General features: G+C 38.5%; 1 protein-coding gene across 4 annotated transcripts in view; it reads left to right on the forward strand.

Annotated features, from left to right (window-relative positions):
• DOCK4 (dedicator of cytokinesis 4) overlaps positions 1 to 18,513 on the forward strand; it is a 223,790-nt gene that overhangs the window by 21,785 nt on the left and 183,492 nt on the right. The gene's annotated exons all lie outside the window — the stretch shown is intronic.

The following is an 18,513-nucleotide window of genomic DNA, read 5'->3' on the forward strand; positions in this document are numbered from 1 at the left end:
GGTGCTGTGGTTCGTGCTCTGTGCAGGCATGTTGTGTTCTGCTGGACTGCTACTGCCTTTTGCAGCCTGAGCTAAGCAGGTGTGCTCAGCTCTTTTATAACATCTTCCTCATTGATTCCCAGCTTAGGTCCTTGTTTCCAGCTCTCCTCTTCAAGCTCCATGCCTTGCAGCAGGTTGCTGTATGGTGAGCTGGTGACAAGAAGACAATGAGACTGATTTGAGGAAGTCAAAGCTTGGAATTAGAAAAGCAGAACCATCTCGGGCTGGAGCTTCAGGAGAGGAAGTGAGAACAGACAAATGGGCAGATGCCTGTCCAGGACTCCTTGTTTAACCTGTTTGGTTATTTTTTCATCCACATACTCTCATCCCTCTGGTGCATGTACAGGAGCCCGGGTCTGATGCAGACAGACTCCTGTTGCTTCTCTTAAGTTTCTGATTGCCTGGCAAGTGCTGAGGCATAGATGTGCCTCTTATCCCTCAGGCCCTCTCAGTACCAGCTTGGAAGGTGGTGGAAAGGAGCTGCAAAGACAGTTTTTCCTAATACCTGTATGTACTAAGAAAAGTGTTTGCAATATCCTTTGATGCAAAAATGGAGAAGACTTCAAATAAGGTATAGCATATTACTCTTATGTCACGGTTTTTAGAGTTCCTAGAGGACATAAATAGTGGTGGCTAAAAAGCTATAATGAAATATATTTAGTACCTGGCATGCTGAAGTCCCATGGACTTCAGGCTCCATTGTGACAGAAGTAATGGCCTTTATTGTGGTCTTGAGGTCTCCACCCCCATTCATACCCAGTTTTTATGCCTTAAAATGACCACACTTGTCTTCAGTATGAATTCCCTTTGACCTGCAGTCACAAAACATTAGTGGATTGGTGTAAAGTGTTCTTTGAGAGCTATCTGAGCTCTGTCAAGCAGTGGATAACTTGAGGCTGCACCAGGTAATTGCTGAGAATAAGTTCAGAAATGCAAACCTTCCGAGTCATGATGTGAGAACTCTAGACTTGAACTTGAGAACACTTTGAATATGTCATCAAAGCATTTTTATAAACTCCAAATAATTAATTCTGGGTTAACATTCGCTGCATACTTGACTAGACAATGCACATGTATATGGGCAGAGGTTTTTGTGTGTCATGCAGTGTAAAATTTTGGAAGACTGCTATCCTGGGCTAGCAGGGAGTTTAGTAGGTTAGTGCCTTTGTCAAGCCTCAAGGCTGTCTGGCACATGAGGACAAAAAAGATTTCCAAGGGGCTGTCTTACCCTTGTGAGAAGTGGTCATCTTTCCATGTTTCTCATGACACCAAAGACTGTGACAGTTTTGAGCTAGTCTCAATGCATCTGGGTGTGGAAGTAGTGGAGTGAATATCATTCTTTAATGTCAGCCTGAAGTAATACTAGTGAAGATACTTGACCTTACCTAAACCAAAGAAAAGGAGGGAAGAACTTGTCTTTTTTCCTTAGACACAATCCCAAGTACTTTATTTTCATAAGCAATTGATTATTTTTAATAATTCATAGATATAAATGTATAGTAAAAACCAGATCCTTGGAAAAAAATTATTGGTGTAACTTCAAGTAGATGTATTATTTTAACAAGTAGTTTTGATGAAGTGTTATAATTTAATTGGCAGCTTCTCATAATTAGCAGACAATTTCATTCCTGCCTAAATAGATTTTTTTTTTATATTAATGAATGTAATGTTAATCAAAACCACTTTAACTCATAAAAGCAAGCTAGTGAAAAGAAATAATTACTGCAAGCTACAAAGATTCAGGCTTCTCAGTTAATTTTAATGACTGCTTCTAAAACTCCTGGAAGAAGAGCTTGGAGATCCTTTTTTTATCATTAAACTGTCTCCATTTCTCTCCATACAGAGAATAAACAGCTATGTGATAGTTTTCAGAACCAGTTGTGGTGATTTTTTTCCCAATGTGTCTAGCATTTCTTGCTGTGTCAATGTACATATAGTACAGCCTTTTTTTTTGTACTGGACTTGTTTGTGCTCATGATGATTTAAATGACTGACAAAATGAAGTAGGGCCTTTGTATTTTAAAAAGAGGAATTGTGATAGAGATGAGCCTTTTTAAAGATCTATCCTGTCTGGATTTATTAATCTGTGCCAATATTTCTGTAAGATATCAGAGTGCCTTTATCTTATGGAGGAATAAATGCCAGTCTCTTTTTCTACAAATTCTTTGCAGGAAAAAATGGTTCTTTTAGAGTAGACAGTGCTTAATGTAATAATCTAAAACTCTTCTTATGAAGGGTGGAAGTGGTCCTAAATTTTTGATCTACTCTAGAAGCAAAGTGATGTTTGCTTTCCTTTTTTCCAGAATCATAGTAGAACTTAAATGTTTAAAGTATCCATGTACCTCAGCAAATATATTGGATATAATTGAAGAAAAATTACTGCCCTATACAGATTGAGAGAAGACATTCAGAGCAGCCCAAAAGAGAAGCACTTGGGATTCTCATGGCTAAAAATCTGAGATGAGCCAGCAGTCCATGCTCAGAGCCCAGAAAGCCAAATGCATCCTGGGCTGCATCTAAAACATTGTGGGCAGCAGGTCAAGGGAGGGGATTTGGATGTTCTTCTCTGCTCTGCTGACACCCCAGCTGAAGTGCTGCAGCCAGCCCTGGGGTCTTCAGCACCAGACAGACCTGTTAAAGTGGGTCCAGAGGAGGGCCATGAATATGGATAGAGGGCTGGAGCACCTCTCCTACACTGACAGGCAGAGAGAGCTGGGGTTGTTCAGCCTGGAGAAGACAGGGCTTTGGGGTCATTTCCACTACATAAAGGGGGCTTAGAAAGAAGAGGGAGAGTGACTTTTTACACAAGCAGATAGTGATAGGGAAAGGGGGAATGGCCTAAAGTGGTAAGAGATTTAGATTAGATGTTTAAAATATTTTTTTTTACTTAGAAGGTAGTGAGGCACTGGAACAGCTTGGCCAGTGAAGTTGTGGATTCCCCATCCCTGAAAGTGTTCAAGGCTCAGTTGGAGGGGACTTTGAGCAACCTGGTCTAGTGGGTGGTATGCCTACCTATGCTCTTGGGGTTGGAACTGTATGATCTTTGAGGTCCCTTCCAACCCAAGGATGCTGGATTCTGCTTCTATTATCTTATTTTTTCCCCCCTGCTACTTTCTGCAAAGAAGTGCCAGCATAGGTTGGACCTCAGCAGACTTTCTCTTTTCTTTCCTTTATTACATGTCATAAAAAGTTTTATGCTCAATGAATATTGACAAGCATGTAATTATGCAAAGCTGTTAAAACATGCAGTTACTACACCTTGCTTACTAGCATTTTTGCAGCAAGTTTTCTTTAACTCTTCATTGCAGTCCCTATATCACCTTTGTGACCTTTTGTTGGGTGCTTTCCAATATTTTCATGTCTGTTGTCCTGTGGAGCTCAGATATAGGTGCAGTTCCATCTGTTTCATGTGTGGCCACCCCCAGTGCTGAATAGGAGGGAAGGATCACCACTTTTGCTGGCAATACTTGGCAGCTCAGGGTACCATTGTGCCCACAAGGGCACACTGCTGGTGCATGTTCAGCTTGGTGTCCACTGAAGCTCCCAGGTACTTCTCTGCCAAGCTGCTTTCCAGGTAGTTGCCACCACTCCCTGTATATACTGGTCCCTGGGTTTGTTCCCTCCCAGGTGCAGGGATTTGCAATTCCCACGGCTGAGTTTCAGGATGTTCCCATCAGCCCCCACAGATGCACTCCCTCCAGTTTTGTGTCATCAGCTGACTTGCTGGGATTATGCCCAGCCCATGTTGAGCAGGGTTCTGTGTAGTGTTGACTCCTGGATACACCTCTAGTTAGCAACCTGACTTTGTGCCTCTGGTCACCTCTCTCTGACCACAAGCCCTGGGCCTGCCCATCCAGACAGCTTTCATCCACCTTGCCATTGGCTCATCCTGCACTTTATCAGCTTCTCTGGGACAGTCTTACAAGATATGGTGTCCAAGGCCATACTGAAGTCCAGGTGGACACTCCCCCCTGCTCTCCTCTTGGCTACCAGGCCAGTCACTGTATTGTAGCAGGATGTTGTGTAGCTTTGTGCCTGTACACGTGTGTGTTTGTTTAACTTGTAACTCTTGAAGCATTGCTCCTGCTAGGTTTCTTTCAGAATCTGTGCTGTATAGACCATAAATCACTTCCTGGGCTTCTGCACTTGAAGCTATTAACTCTACTAGCTAAGATAAATGACTAATGCTATGCTCAATGGGAATAAATATATTTTATTAAAAGTGGAGTGCCTTAATGATAAATTTCAAGCTTTGGAACATCTTCAACTATTTAAAATTATTTTTTTAAAAAATCATGAGAAGTACCCTAAGAGTGATCTGCCAAAGCTGTTCTTGCTTAGTCTCATCATACATGATTAAGCTGATTTTAAAGCCTTGCACTGTTCAATTAAAATATAAAATTTTAAAAAGTCCTACCACAGCTTTCTGCCTAAAGGCTTAATATTAGCAAATCTGAAATGAAACTGAAGCTTGAGAACAGCATTATATTTTTCCCCATCTGTTAAAAACAAATAACCTCCCCCCAAAGCATCCCACAGTTGCTATGTTGCCATGGAAACTAACTTCTTTCTGTAGGGTTTCAGAAATGGATGTGGTTTATGTACACACTTGAACTGATTTAACTGCAGCAAAAGTAATGGTAAATATACTGTGTGAAGATAACCTTAAACCTCTTGCTTATGTACTTTTTGTGTAAGTCTTTACAATGAGAGTTTGTGCAATAATATTGTACATTTTATGCATTGTATACATTTCTTTTGTACTTGTCATATAGAACAAAGGTTTCTGTTCTGGTGACTGGCTACCTGCTTTTTCTGAAGTTTTAGAAATGACAGAAAGAAGTTGTTTTAGGTGAGATTGCCCTTCTGTTTCTTCTGTGGCCCTTGATAGTATTTGAAGCAACTAAGCTCTTACAATCTCCTTTTGCTGTCATTTGGCTCAGTTTTGGCTTTTTTATTCAGTAAAATTCACTGAATTTTCTTGGGTAATTTCATGTTATGGTCTTTATTTGAGGGCATTTGTGTGTCTCTTCACTGAATTTGTAGGAGTAAAACTAAGGAAAACTTTGTAAACGAAGTACTTATAGTTTAAAGTATTTTAGGTAAGGTATCTTCACTTTGCCACAGTAGTGAGCTACTGAATTTATAAATAAGTTGAAGTATGTAAGGCATGAGGCATGAAAGATAAGGAAATCTAGAATATTTACATTACTATGTAGAAATGAATGCCCCTTACAATTGTAGGGGAATTTGCCAAACTGTAGCTCATGGTGTGTGGCACAGGGTTATGTCTTCCACAGCAGAGATACAGAACCTCCCTAAAGTCCTGCTTGTCTGATCTTGGACCTTATAGGTGGCTGTCAGGCACATGGGGATATCAGGTGGAGATACCTCTCCCCACACTGCCTTGTCCCCAGGCTTTGAGTGTGTCTGTGGAAGGTGATGCATGCATCACTGAACATCTAATATTCCTGACTGCACACTAGGACATAAAGACCAGATTTTTACCTCAGCCACTGATGAACTTCAATACCTTTTTATCTGTTGGAACACTCAGCAAATAATTCAGACTTAGTAAAGAAGCTGTCCTTTGTACCATCAGATTCTGAAGGGATCAAAAATTTTTCATATTTATAAAAAGTGATTTAAAGTTCACTTTCATGCTGAAGTGGGGGAAGCATTTCTTTTTATCTTTGACTTAATGTCTTCACTAGATGCTGCAGCCCAGCAGTCAGGGTACAGAGGATGTGATGGGCCAGCTGCTTGCTTCAGTTCTGCTTTAGCTGGCGTTAGCTGCCTTCCAGGAGTGCCCTGGACAGCTTGCTCCTTCCTGAGTGCTCACATCTGTGCTGGGTGATGGGCTAAGAGCATGACTTCATTATGTACCCACTCCCAGAGCTCCTAAAGAACAGGTCTGAGGAAAAGGCTTTGGGCAGGACCCTGTCAGATGTTATTGTAGCTGAAACAAAGGCCCAGGAATGGTGAGGATTGGTGTGTCTGTGTCTAAGTATTGGGACAATATTTCATGCGCAGGTTTTTCAGGGGATTGAAATATTTCCCCTCTACAAATGAAATGCTTGTAAAGAATTGATTTGGGGGAGATTCTTGGAGTTGTTTTGGGACACCTTACAACTCTAGACCAAGTATAGAATCAGATTGTTTATGAATAATATTTAAACCTTAATGTCTTTATCACAGGCTTCTTATTCCAATATTTAATGGAGACAAAACCTCTAGTTGCCCTTTTCAATTTTGAAAAAACCCAAATAAATTTCTTTAGGGATTAAAAAAGGTATTTTAGGGACTTCCACTGTGGGATTTGCATTGTTCATTTATGTCCTTTAATTACTGTCTGGCTGCTGTCAGCCACAAATTGCTTGCAGTATAGTTTTAGCCACAGTAATTATGCCATAATGTACAGGGCCTGGGGTGAGAATAAGGAAACTGTGTTCTATTTCTGTCTGTTCCTCAGTTTGGTTTTATGACACACAGCAAATCACCAGATCTCTTTGTATACTCATTTGTAAGCCTTGGAAAAAAATTCTATCCTTACATTTGTGAAATATTAAAAGTTACCTCAGACAGTTAATTGATATGTACTGTATGTATTCTTTTACTCCTTCCAAATATCTTTGTTTCTATTAAATAAACTTTGTTTCAGAGGATAGTAATAAATTAAACTCCTAATTTTTATATTTTTGTATGAAAGGGAGTTTCTGGATATCATGGTTGAGATTAACTATAAATAATATGTAGTATGGAATTTTGAAATGCAGTTGTGTGTAAAAGTATCTGCTTGCTAGATAATCAAGACAGTAAACAATGTTTGGTATATTTTAGTTGAGTTCTTCTCTTCCCTTTTTACAATGTATAAGTATAAGCTTGTGTAACTGCATGCACTTACATCCATATTTTTGGAATGTCTAGAAATTACATGCCTTCAAAAAAAAAGAAATGTGATAGCTTGTTAAATCATAATTAATAAAAATATATATATATTTGAAAAATATGTTGTATTCCCAAGATCAGTTGTAATTATTTTGAGACAATAAACTGCTAAATCCAGGGTTTTCTCTATTTTTTAACTTTAGAGTATAGGTTACTTGGGCAAAATGGAAGGAGGAACAAAGAGTGATTCTTTGTTATTCAGTCCTATTTTAAGTGTACTTAGTCACTTTCAGTGCAAGGCTTTAATTTGGCTTTTGCTCAGAAGAAAGTGAATTATTTTGGTCAGAACAACAGGAGAAGATTTGTGATGCCATGGAACCTGACTCACAGGGATGAGCTCCCTTCTGTCTAAAGTACTTGATCACTGCCTAAGATAGACCATATTAATGTTTACCCAGGGAGTCTATTATTTTGAAATGATTGCCATGAACAAACCCCAGCTGTATGTGGATGCAAGGAGCCATTGTATTTACATGGCAATTGTTTTTTCTGAAGGCATATTTTGAAGTAGCAGAGTTAATGGAGGTCAACTGCTTGGCTGCTGTATACAGGCACAGTTCCATTAACTTGAGCTTCTCCTCTGGTAAACTTACCCTTGGATGATAAAAATTTACGGCCCTAAGGCTTTTTGTTTTTTGAAAGGATTGAGCGTGGCCATTGACATATGCTTCTTTGCATAGAACAGGGAATTTTCTTTCTTATTTGGAGCTGTTTGGTTGTTGCTTGATGAATGGAGTGGTGGGGAGAATTCTTAATGTGGTCACTTACGTCACAGGTAAAACGCATTTTAATTTATTAGCTGAATACGTTCTGCCTGACCTAGTCAGGCTTCACTGCCAGCCTCCATTTTTCTGTGGTGTACCCTTAAATGTGAGGAAGAATTAGACCATTTTCTCAGTGCTCAATAGCTTTTTTGTATTTCCTGAGTCTTCCACAAGAAGTAGGGTTGAGGGGAGCATGCATCTCTGAATTTGAACTAATAGTGCCTGTGGCTTGACTGAGTGGCAGATCTGTAGCTCCTCACAGGGTGGGCTGAGGCTGGGCAATGCTTCCTTGGCTCCACAAAGGCAAAGCAGCTATTTCACTTGGGTGTTGGTGGCTAAGTCCTGAACTGTAACTGAATGTTTATTCATGTTAAAACAAATACATTTTATACGGAGTATGAAATCAGACATTTGTACTAGAATAAAGCGGGGAGGGAGAAGAGCATAAATCTTTCATTTTTATTGAATGGAATGCCATTACATGTTTAAAAATTTCACTAGACCTGATAAGTCAGCATGTAAAAGTTATAAATGTACTGTTTAAAGGTGTATCTCCACTCTCTATATCTGCTTCTGCTGGTAAAGGAAAATGAGATGAAGGACAGAATGATGGATTCTTTAAAAGACTATATAACTTCAGGTGATAATATGTAAGCCATTTAGCAAACTTACCCATTCTATTTTTATTGTGCCTAGTTTTATTCTTTGAACAAAGCAATTCTTGAATCCCTTTGTAATACGTTTTGGAAAAAGAAGTTAGGGGTTTTGACTAAATTTCAATACTTGGGCCTGTCCTGTCTGAAAAGAAGAGCAGTAACTGTCAAGTGATAAGAACTGTACAGGAAATATCACAATTAATTTTACTAATATTTAGCTGTCTTGGAAGCTATTTCCTTATTTCTGTAATGAATTATGATATTCAGCAGAATTTTAGTTTTTTGAGTAAGTTTCCATAGGTCAGGATGTCAGTAGATTGATATCAGTTGAATTACTAATACAGCTTTTGTCCCTAAATTTTTATGAAATTTAGAAAGAAGTACATGGCATTATTTTCTTGTGCTTTTTACTTTAAATGTTTTTATGTGCTACTTGGGTACAACTCAACAGTGCCTTACCTAGCCATTTAGATTTCATTTTGTCCTTTGAAAATGAGAAATGCCTTTTTCCTAAGAAGGCTTTAATTTCAAATGTGGAAATTAGCATTTAGATAAATTTACTTAGGTTTATAACATATACTGAACTAATGTAGGACATTAAAACTTCCTTTTTAATTGTAATAATTGTGTGCATGTATTTTATGTTCTGGTCTTAAAGATCTTTTGTCTTCTTTGTAACACCAAATGTTTGGTGGTGATAATGATTTGAAAATGTATACGGAGGGAAGTACTACTTGTTGGTTTTTCTCTTGTTGTTTTTCTTTTTAAGAACTGCTGTGGAAGATGTTCTTGGAAGGAAGTTATTTTTGGGTTTTGTCACTGAGCAATTTCTAGGATATTGAGTAAGAGTAGAAGAAACCATTCAATCTTTTGACATGGTTTAATGCAAAGAAAAACAATACCAGAATAGAAGAAAATACTAAAAGGAGACTTAAATATGTGATTTCATGCAAAGTGTGTGAACTAGGATGCGCTTTTTCAAAAGGTGCCAAACTTAAATAAAAGAAGTAACTTGGTAGACTAAGGCCCTTTGGAAAGTTATCCACTTCTTTTTTTGTATGACTCTTCTGGGTGATACTTCATCTTTTGTTCCCATTATGCTTATGTTTCCATGATTAAGCAATCACTTTGCACACAACTTCTTTAATGTAGGTTTGCTTTTGCATTCATGCACTCTGCTTGCAAGGAAAAGAAAACAAATATCCAAGACTATCAACAGTAGCAGAAAGCTGAGGTGAATTACTTAAGTGTTGTTGCCATTTGGAATAGTGGTTCTCAGATTAAGTTTTTGAGGCTTTACTGTTCTACTTCTCTATCAGTTGCAGAGTCTCCATGTCTAACTGAACAAATTCAAACTCTGAATTCTGCAATAATGAGAGGTTCTCAATGACACTTCTCAAGGTGGCAAATTCTCTGAATCCTTGGGTGACCTGGGAATAATGGAGCTGTTCTTACTATTTATGTCATAGAAACTACGGAGTTTGGTGTCCATGAGGATGAAATTTTTGAGTAAGGGCAGACTTTTCTTTTTACTTCCTTTAGAGTTTTTCTTGAGTGTCTGTTTGTGAATGCAGCTTTTTTACTATTTTTTATTTTTCCTGACAATTGGGTGTGTTTAATGAAAAAAAGCAGTTTGCAGATGACAAAGACCAAGCCAGGCAATAAAAATGTAAGGAATGAAATCTGTGGAGTGAATAGCTGGTATTATTCATGGTGTTTTGGGATATAGGAAGTGAAAAATTCATGTTATGAATTCTGATGAAACTGATAGCCATGACAATGGTGGCTAATACAGACTGGACTGCAATATAATAAATGGTAAAATGTATTGAGGAGGCAGTTTTCTGGGGGGTTATTCCAAATTTTGCCACTGAACAGTTTGAGTTGTGTCACTTGAGATATGTAATTCTTGATTTTATGAAAATGCTAGCTTAGTGTAGTGCATAATAAATGAATCTCAGCACATAACTCTCCCAAAGTAATTTCTTCTTTTAACATTCCTGCTGCTCAATTTAATATCCTTCTACTGTTCAGTTTTTCTATTTGATACAAGGACCTTAACCTTACCATATGGAACAATCCCTTTCCCTTATTTTCCTGCAGTTCAGTAAAGTGTTGTGTGTGATCACTTTGAACTGTTCCCCATACCTACTTTGTGTGCTGTTCTTGGGCTAGAGATTTGGCTACTGGAATGGCAATAAATCACTTTAAATTAACTGAAATCAGGAATGTTCAAGTAGGATGTAGTAGGAGCTCAGGAAAGTAATTATCCATCTGAGTTTTACAGACTGCTTCACTTCTACTTGTTAACATGTACAAAACTTGAAATGCTTCCATTTGTGACATAAACATCAGGAGTATAAGGCTGAAAGCTTAGAGGGATTGACTTGTTCAGCTGTGTTTATTCTGTTTTTCAGTGTCTCTGAAAGTTTGTAAGGCTAATTATGAAACCACATTGCAAGTTAAATGAATAAATTATGTAGGTATGGCAATGTTCACTTTTTATTAAATGAAGTTATATGGAATAGCTGGCAACTTTTCTTTTTATTGTGACCCCCCACCACCAAAATAATAATCTCTAATTAGAAAAAAATTGACTAAGTCACCACCAAAAATAAAACAAAATTCTCAACCTAGGTGCTGACAAGAAATGGAAATTGAAAAGTTCAGGTAGAATGTGTATATGTCAAAATTCTTTCAGTCAATAATAGCATTAACCATGATAAAGAAAATTACCTCTATTTCAGACATGCTAAAAAACAAATGAGCTTTTTTCTTTTTTGCAGACAAGAAAATTTTAATATGGAAAATTATTTCTTACAGGTGGATCGTGTAGACTTTCTTTTACGTATATGGAAACCGTATTTTTAATTGAAGGAGTGATTAATTTCCAATAAGTCAGGGTCTGTTTCAGTGGGAGGTGTGAAGAGAGCTCCTTGGGAGGAGGCACAGAACCTGCCAGTGGGGAAAGGCCTCCTCACTTGTTACAGGGTAATGGTTATCACCTAGAGCCTGGGGTTTGTCTTCTTTCAAAATACTTCTCATTTTAACTATTACATCTTAGGCTGTTGAGGACCCTTGCAAATATCCATTTTTGGGGAGCAGTTTTACTAAGTGCTTGCCTTCTGTTTCTTGTAATTAGAATAATTATTGTATAAACAAGTATTTCTATATAAAGAGGTATTTTTCTGTTACCAGTATTAATTTAGTTGCATTGTCTACTTCTGATTTAATGAGTAATGTTGAATAGATGTTCCTGACCTACTTTTTCTGTGCTGTTCATTATACTGTATATCTGTACCATGTTTCCTCTTTAGGGACTTTATTTTTCAATGGGAACAACTCCTCTACCCCTTCATTGGAATACATTTCTACTGCTCTAATCTAAAATTTGCTTTGGCTGAACTAAGAAGCTGTGGTCTCCCTATTGTGAGTCCTCAGAGAACATTATTTTCCCTTTTTGGCTACTGGTAAGAAAGCTTTTGAAAGGAGATATTTTCTCCAGGGAAATATTCTCTTCTGCTTTTTTCATATTTCACTGATAAAACATGCTGCTGTTATGAGTGGGAATACCTTGCTGTAGGTGGATTCTCTTACTTCTGGATACTTTACCACTATTTCTCTTACCCTCTGGCAAGATCAAGATTTTTTCCAGGATAGAGGAATGAGCTTTCCTGTATTTAGATACTGAATTACATGTGTGCAATTTTCCTTCTGCCCTCAAGGTAAGATCAGTCATAGCTAAAAATCACAGCATGCTGTGACTTTATGACTATTTTCCTTATTTCACGAGTTTACTTCAGTAGAAGATTTATGGATATGTGAACTTTTTTCTGCCTCTTCAGTGAGTTTGCTTACAGCTAGGAAAGCTGACACTTGGACTGGACCTAAGCAGTGGCTGGTGAATTTAGGGGTTCATCTGGAGCAACTATTTATTATGCTATTTCAGGTGCTTCTTCAGTTCTCTAGACAAACCCTTTTCTGATAATGGCTTTCTTTGTCCTGCTGATGCATTAGAATATATGGATTGTACTCATTCACTGACTCTCTCTACTCAAGGCACTGTTTCAGTGGATGTTTGGTAGGGATCTCAAATTGACATGGCTTAGTTTTCCACTGTCACTTCCTTGTGGTAGACAGTAGTTATTCTTTGCTACACATGGCATAGTGGGAGCTGGTATGGGCAATAATGCTTTACTGGCAGTGTGGAATTTCTTTTGGCTTTTGTGTAAATTCACTATTCAGGACAAAAATTACTTATGGTCACAGGAATAGGCATGGATACAATTAGGAAAAGGGACTTCTCTTTGTGTTTCTGTATATTGGGAAACTAAACTAATCATGTGGGTAATCTTTGCCTGATCATGGATTGGACCTGCTCATCTCTCAAAATCTCAATATGTAAGAGATTATAGATGTTAGATTAGGTGAAAAATTCAAGAATGAAATTTAAATATGAAAGCAAGCTATTTGCTTTTCAAAAGACAGTCCAGAACAGGGAAAAAAATGTGTTTAACTTCCTATTCAGAAAATATTTAGAGAAGAGAGGGAGGAAGATACCCACAATACCTTAGTTTAACTCCTTAATTATTTTCTGGCTGGTTGCATGTGTAAAATTAAATCAAAAGAGATGCTCAAGAAAATAGACAAAGAAATACTTCAAAAATACTCTCTGGAGTTCCTTCTGGGAAGCCATGGAAAAATGGCTTCCTGTCAGTAATCATATAGTTTTGTTTTTCTAAAACCAAAGTCTGGGATCAAGAAGACTATTATGCTATTCAGAATTGCTGCCTGGAACAGATATTCTGAGATGGCAGCATGTCTGAAAGTAGAGTGCAGCAGCTGCTGCATTACTTGGAAGTCAGCAGGGCATGAGACAGGGCAGCAAACAGGGGCAGGGGCCCAGCAGTGCCCACTGCATGTCTGTCTGTGTTAATGTTGGCTGCCTGGCTTGGATAGCCACAGCCATAGAGAGAGAAGCTGAGGGACCATAGGTCCCTTGTAACCTTTCCTGCCTGGTGGTGCTGCTGCACTTGTGTGACTGTATGGAAAAATTGACCTGGAAGCAGCTGGTTGGACTTGCTTTCAGAACACAGTAATTGCAAGCCCTGAAAAACTATCTTCCAAACAGCAATTACTGATAGCCTCTGAGTAGCAGCCATGTTCCTTGTCCCAGTTCATGTATGGGTCTGTGTGTTACTGGGTTCAGTGAGAAGTTTTGTGTCTTGGGCCTGTGCCAAATGGTGATGGTGAGCATCTCACCTTAGGAGGAGAGAGACATAATAGAACCCTATCATGGTATGAGAGATTGCAAGGCAGTGTAACTTATTTCCCCAGTAATCATGGTGGGAGCTCAGAAGTGGGATGTCCTATTGAAGAAATGTAGTTTGAAATCAGGTGAAATGTGAATTTTATGCTGTAGAGAATGCATCTATAGGGCTGTCATTTCAATGTAGTTCCATGGGAGAGGAGGGAGGTTGGGGGTGCAGCTCAGCCCCCAGCTGTAATGAGCTTCTGTGATGATTATGAAATAGTTCTTCTGTCTTCCTACTCCCTCACAGGGAGTGATACTGACAGTGCTGGTTCCTTTTTTCCCATCATGGCACATTTGGAAACCAAAGTATTTTTAGAAACCATTTTTCTCTTGTTTTCTTCATCAATGTAGCCTATCCCTTTTGGAACATGTAACCATGTTCATATGCACTGGAGTCCTTTGTTTTTTTTAAAGGGTTGTGGAAAATGAACTTTTAAGGGGGAAGTAGAAAAAAAGTGAATTTTCATTTTTGAAAGCATTTCTTTTTGCTTCCTTCATTTTGTTTCCTGCAGAAGACAGGCTCTGAAATCTGAAAAAGCTGAAGCTGTTGGGACAGAACTCATTCTCCCACTACCAGGGTTGCTTTTTGCAATAAGGTTTATATGAATATGCAAATTCAGAATAAATGTGCATTTGAAGAAGAAACAAGGCAAGATGTAAAGAGTGTGTAGATAAACACTAAATCAATCCACAGCTGAGTCAGTGGCTACAGTCTAAAGAAAATCTCAGAAAAATTATATTGTTTACTCCTTCCATGCAGTTGACAGGGAAGTACAGGAAATAACAAGATTGTTCAAGTTCATTATGTCTATGATACCTCCTCTCTGTCCCCTTTAATGTTAATTTTCTCACTTAATATGGAGTTACTGTTACCACAGTGGTAATAGCATTCACAAAACAAATGCTAGTGAGACTTAAAATACGGAATGTCTGCGCAGTTTCTCCCTTGTCTGTCTAGAATCTACCAGTCTCATTCATGAAACAACTTTTTTGCTGTATTTTCTGAGATAGGTTGGTGATGAGCTGTGTGTTTGAGTGTCAGTGGCCTTGTTGATGTGCCAGTTGGTGAGCAGTCAACCATGTGTGCAGTTCAAAGCAGCTCTGAACATTGTGCAAGGGGCAACATTGACATAATTGAGAAATCTGGTTGAGTGTTCTCTGACATACTTGGTTTCAGTCTCAGAGTTTTGGGTTTTTTTACTCCTTGAGTACTAATTTCATTTCAAGTATTCCAGAACGTAGTTCCTTCTGACCAGTTTCTGCTTATTCAGAATGGGGGAAGGCCAAACTAATTATTGGCAAGTGCAAAATGAGTTAAAATCTCTAATGTGGCTAACTGGAGACATAAGATTTGGAGATGAACAGATTAATAAAAATTTCTCTTGAGAAGAATTAAAGAAATTGATTCAAAGAATTGATGAGATATAGACAGAGCTCTGGCTTGAAGTCAAGTGTTTGTTACTACACTTGAGCTAAATATAAATGCAGAGGAAAGATACTTCATCTGATATGGGAAGAAAATTAAATAAAGATTGTGGAAAGAAAATGCCCCATAAACTTTGGGAATTATTAGTTTTTTTCAAATATCAAAGTACTGAATGAAATGTATGAGAAACATCTACTGTTTTTATGAAGAAACGTCAAAGTTATTGGTTATGCTCTAGAAATTAGAAGTTGGCTTTATAAGGTTGAAAAATACCAGGAAGACTCTCCTTAAAGCTTCATTTGAGAATTAGGAGATGTGTTCCACACTACTGCACACTTGATGACATCAAGTGTCAAGTGGAAGATACCGAAACTGCTCTGGTAGAAAAGGAGGAACAAACAAAAAGACCAACTATGAAACACTTCCTATGATGCATACATATTGCAATTCACTGTTTGTCAGTTGTTTCCAATGTTTCTAGAGTCTTGCTTTAGAAATAGATTGTAGGACATCATGCTGATCTTTCTTTGATTGCTTGGGGGATAGTATGTGTGTGCATCAGGAACAATCATAAATGCACAGCTGCTTCCAAAAGAATATTAAGGAATTGCCTCAATATATTATTGTTTTGAATCAGTTTCTTCAGTAAGTAGTGATTTTGATCCTCACTAGAAACTCTTTTAAAACTAAAATAGGTGTTTTGGAAATGAAAGAAGCCATTGGTAGAAAATGTCCTCTTGGTTATAAATGTGAACTAAATGTTGTTATTACAATTGATATATGGCTATCCAAAAGCAAGCCCCCTCTATTTTGTGTCACAGTATTAACATTATGAAAGAACTAAATACCTCTTATTGTGTTAATTGTAAACAGATTTCTTTTATTAAAGCTTGAAAAGTCCTTCTTCCTGCTGTCCAGCTAGATTGAGGAATATGGTATTAGGAATGCATTGGAAGGAAGCTTGGCTTCAAAGCAGAAATTTAATAAGTAAAGGAAACACTGAACCACACACTTTTTCTTCTGCAAATTTTACACTTATATAAAGTGTTCTTCTGCCTTCTGCAGTTTGTCTTTCTGAATGAAACAATCTTCTGCACAAGTATTTTCCGTTGCTTCGTGTGTGTGTGAATGCACAGGTACCCAAAATCCCTGTTTCCCTGTCTCTTCTGCCTTTGTCTGAGTGTGATTGTCTTGTGTGTCCACAAGCGCAAGGGATGCTCAGAAAAGGTGCTGGCCAGATTACAGCAGGGTAAAGGCCAGAAAACTCCTTGGTGTAAAGGATTACTGAGACATTGAAAATGGTAATTTCAGAGAAGAAATGAGTCTCTAACTATACTGGGGGGGTGTGTGTGTATAAGAAAAGATTTGGTCTTTATGATAAAGTTCTGTACCAGTTTGAGCTAAAAGGATTTAAATGAATATTTAGTCATGGCTAACTTGTCTAAACTGACTGTTCAACATAATTTCCATAATGGAGAAATGATTCAAGAAAAGATAATTTGAAGTAAATAGCTTCTCCAAGTATATTAGGTGTACATTAAGTTCTATAAAAAGGTTAAATGATGGGTGTATTGGGACATTTACATGAAGTAAAAATTTAGCCTGGAACCCTGAATAATGCTTCCTATCATATTAAGTCAGTGTCCATTACAATTCAGAATTGTTATTCTCTGCAGTAGGAAAATATTAACAAAATCTTAGTTGTTCTATATATATAGCAGATGAAAGCAGCTAAAACCTGGTTCAGGTAGGTCAGACAGAGAAATTAGTATTTCAGGAAAACTGGTACTAATGATATATTGGTGTGGTGGATTGACCATGGATGGGTGCTGGATGCCTACCCAGCTGCTCTCACTCTTTCCCTCAAGCAGGCCCTGAGGAATGTAAGATGCAAAAGCTTTTGGATGAAGGCAAAGATGGAGCAGAATTACTGTTACAGGCAAAACAGGCTTGACTTGGAGAAAGCTACTTTATTGTTTATTGAAAATAGAGCGTGGTAGTGAGAAGCAGTGGCAAAAGTTGTACCACCTCTTGGCAGTTGTCCCTCTTTTCTTCTCAGGCTCAGCTGCATTCCTTCATTCCCAACTCCTGCATCTACCCAAACAGTGCAGGGCAGTTGCTAACTGAGTAAGTCCATAACAGCTCCTTCCACATTTTCTCTGCTCCATTATGGGTTCCCCCCAGGGTACAGTCCTTCAAGAACTGCTCCAGTGTGGGTCCTTGTCCCTGACTACAAACAACCTGCTCCTGTGTGGTTTCTCCATGGGTAGAAGCTTCATTCAGGACACTTCTGCCTGCTCCAGTGTGGGGATTCTCCATGGGCTGCAGAGGTACAGCCTGCCTCCCCATGGTCTTCTGCTGGCCAATACCTGCTCTAGTGTCTGGAGCATCTCCTCCCATTCCTTCACTGGCTGGGGTGCTTCTTTCCTCCTCTTTAGCTGCCCTCTCCTCTCTCCCTCAGGCATTTGGCCCTTTCTGAGGTGATTTTCCTGAGTCACCCCCCACCTTGGCCATACCCTGCCCTGGTGCATTGGAGCTGTCCATGTCTGTGCAACCCAGGCCTTTCCTGGCTGAGGCTGCCCAACAGCCAGCCCTCACCTTGGGCACCCTTGGGGCTGTTAGATGTCTCAAAAACTACTGTCAGATTGCTTGGAAAAAAAGCCCAAATAAGCAACTATCTCTGGTATGTTAAACCACTGTTTAGCAAATCCTACAAATACCCTGCTGGGGCTTTTTAGGACACCTTGCTGGGCAGATGGGGCAGCTCTGGATTAAGGAGTAGTGAAATCTGGGTATGGAACCTGTCAGTGCATCTATGTGGATTTAAAACTCTGAGTGCTTAGTGTTCTTCATCTGGCTTTTTCAAATTTGATGAAAAAACTTGCTTAATGTGATTTAATAAGTAATAATTTTAGAGAGACCTTGCCTTGAAGAAGTGTGAAATATTTATGACCATGTACTTGGTTTCATGTGGGTATAAACATCTCTGAGCTTTTAACACAGCCTTTCCCAAGCAGACTGCAGTTGTGTGTCTGTTCCTATTGAAACATAAGGAAGACTTTGAACACCAAAAGGAGTGGAATTCATCACCCTCTGTCACCAACTTAAAAACCTGTCAAATTCTTATCTTGACCAAAAATAGAATTTGGACTTTGGAGTCTGTCTAGAGAGCCATTAAATTTGGGCTCTTGCTGATCAAAAATGACCTTAATTCAGGGGCAGGTTTTCTGTTAGGAAAAGGCTCGTGGGCAGCCCATACACAACACAATTGAGAGCAAGTGCTTGGGCTTGAGCGACTCTGCTGAGTGTCTTCTGCAAAGCATGCAAAAAAAAGGATTTTTAAAAAAATCTTTTTAGAGTAAAATA

The sequence above is a fragment of the Molothrus ater genome, chromosome 5, assembly GCF_012460135.2.
Source record: "Molothrus ater isolate BHLD 08-10-18 breed brown headed cowbird chromosome 5, BPBGC_Mater_1.1, whole genome shotgun sequence".
Taxonomy (NCBI): Eukaryota; Metazoa; Chordata; class Aves; order Passeriformes; family Icteridae; genus Molothrus; species Molothrus ater.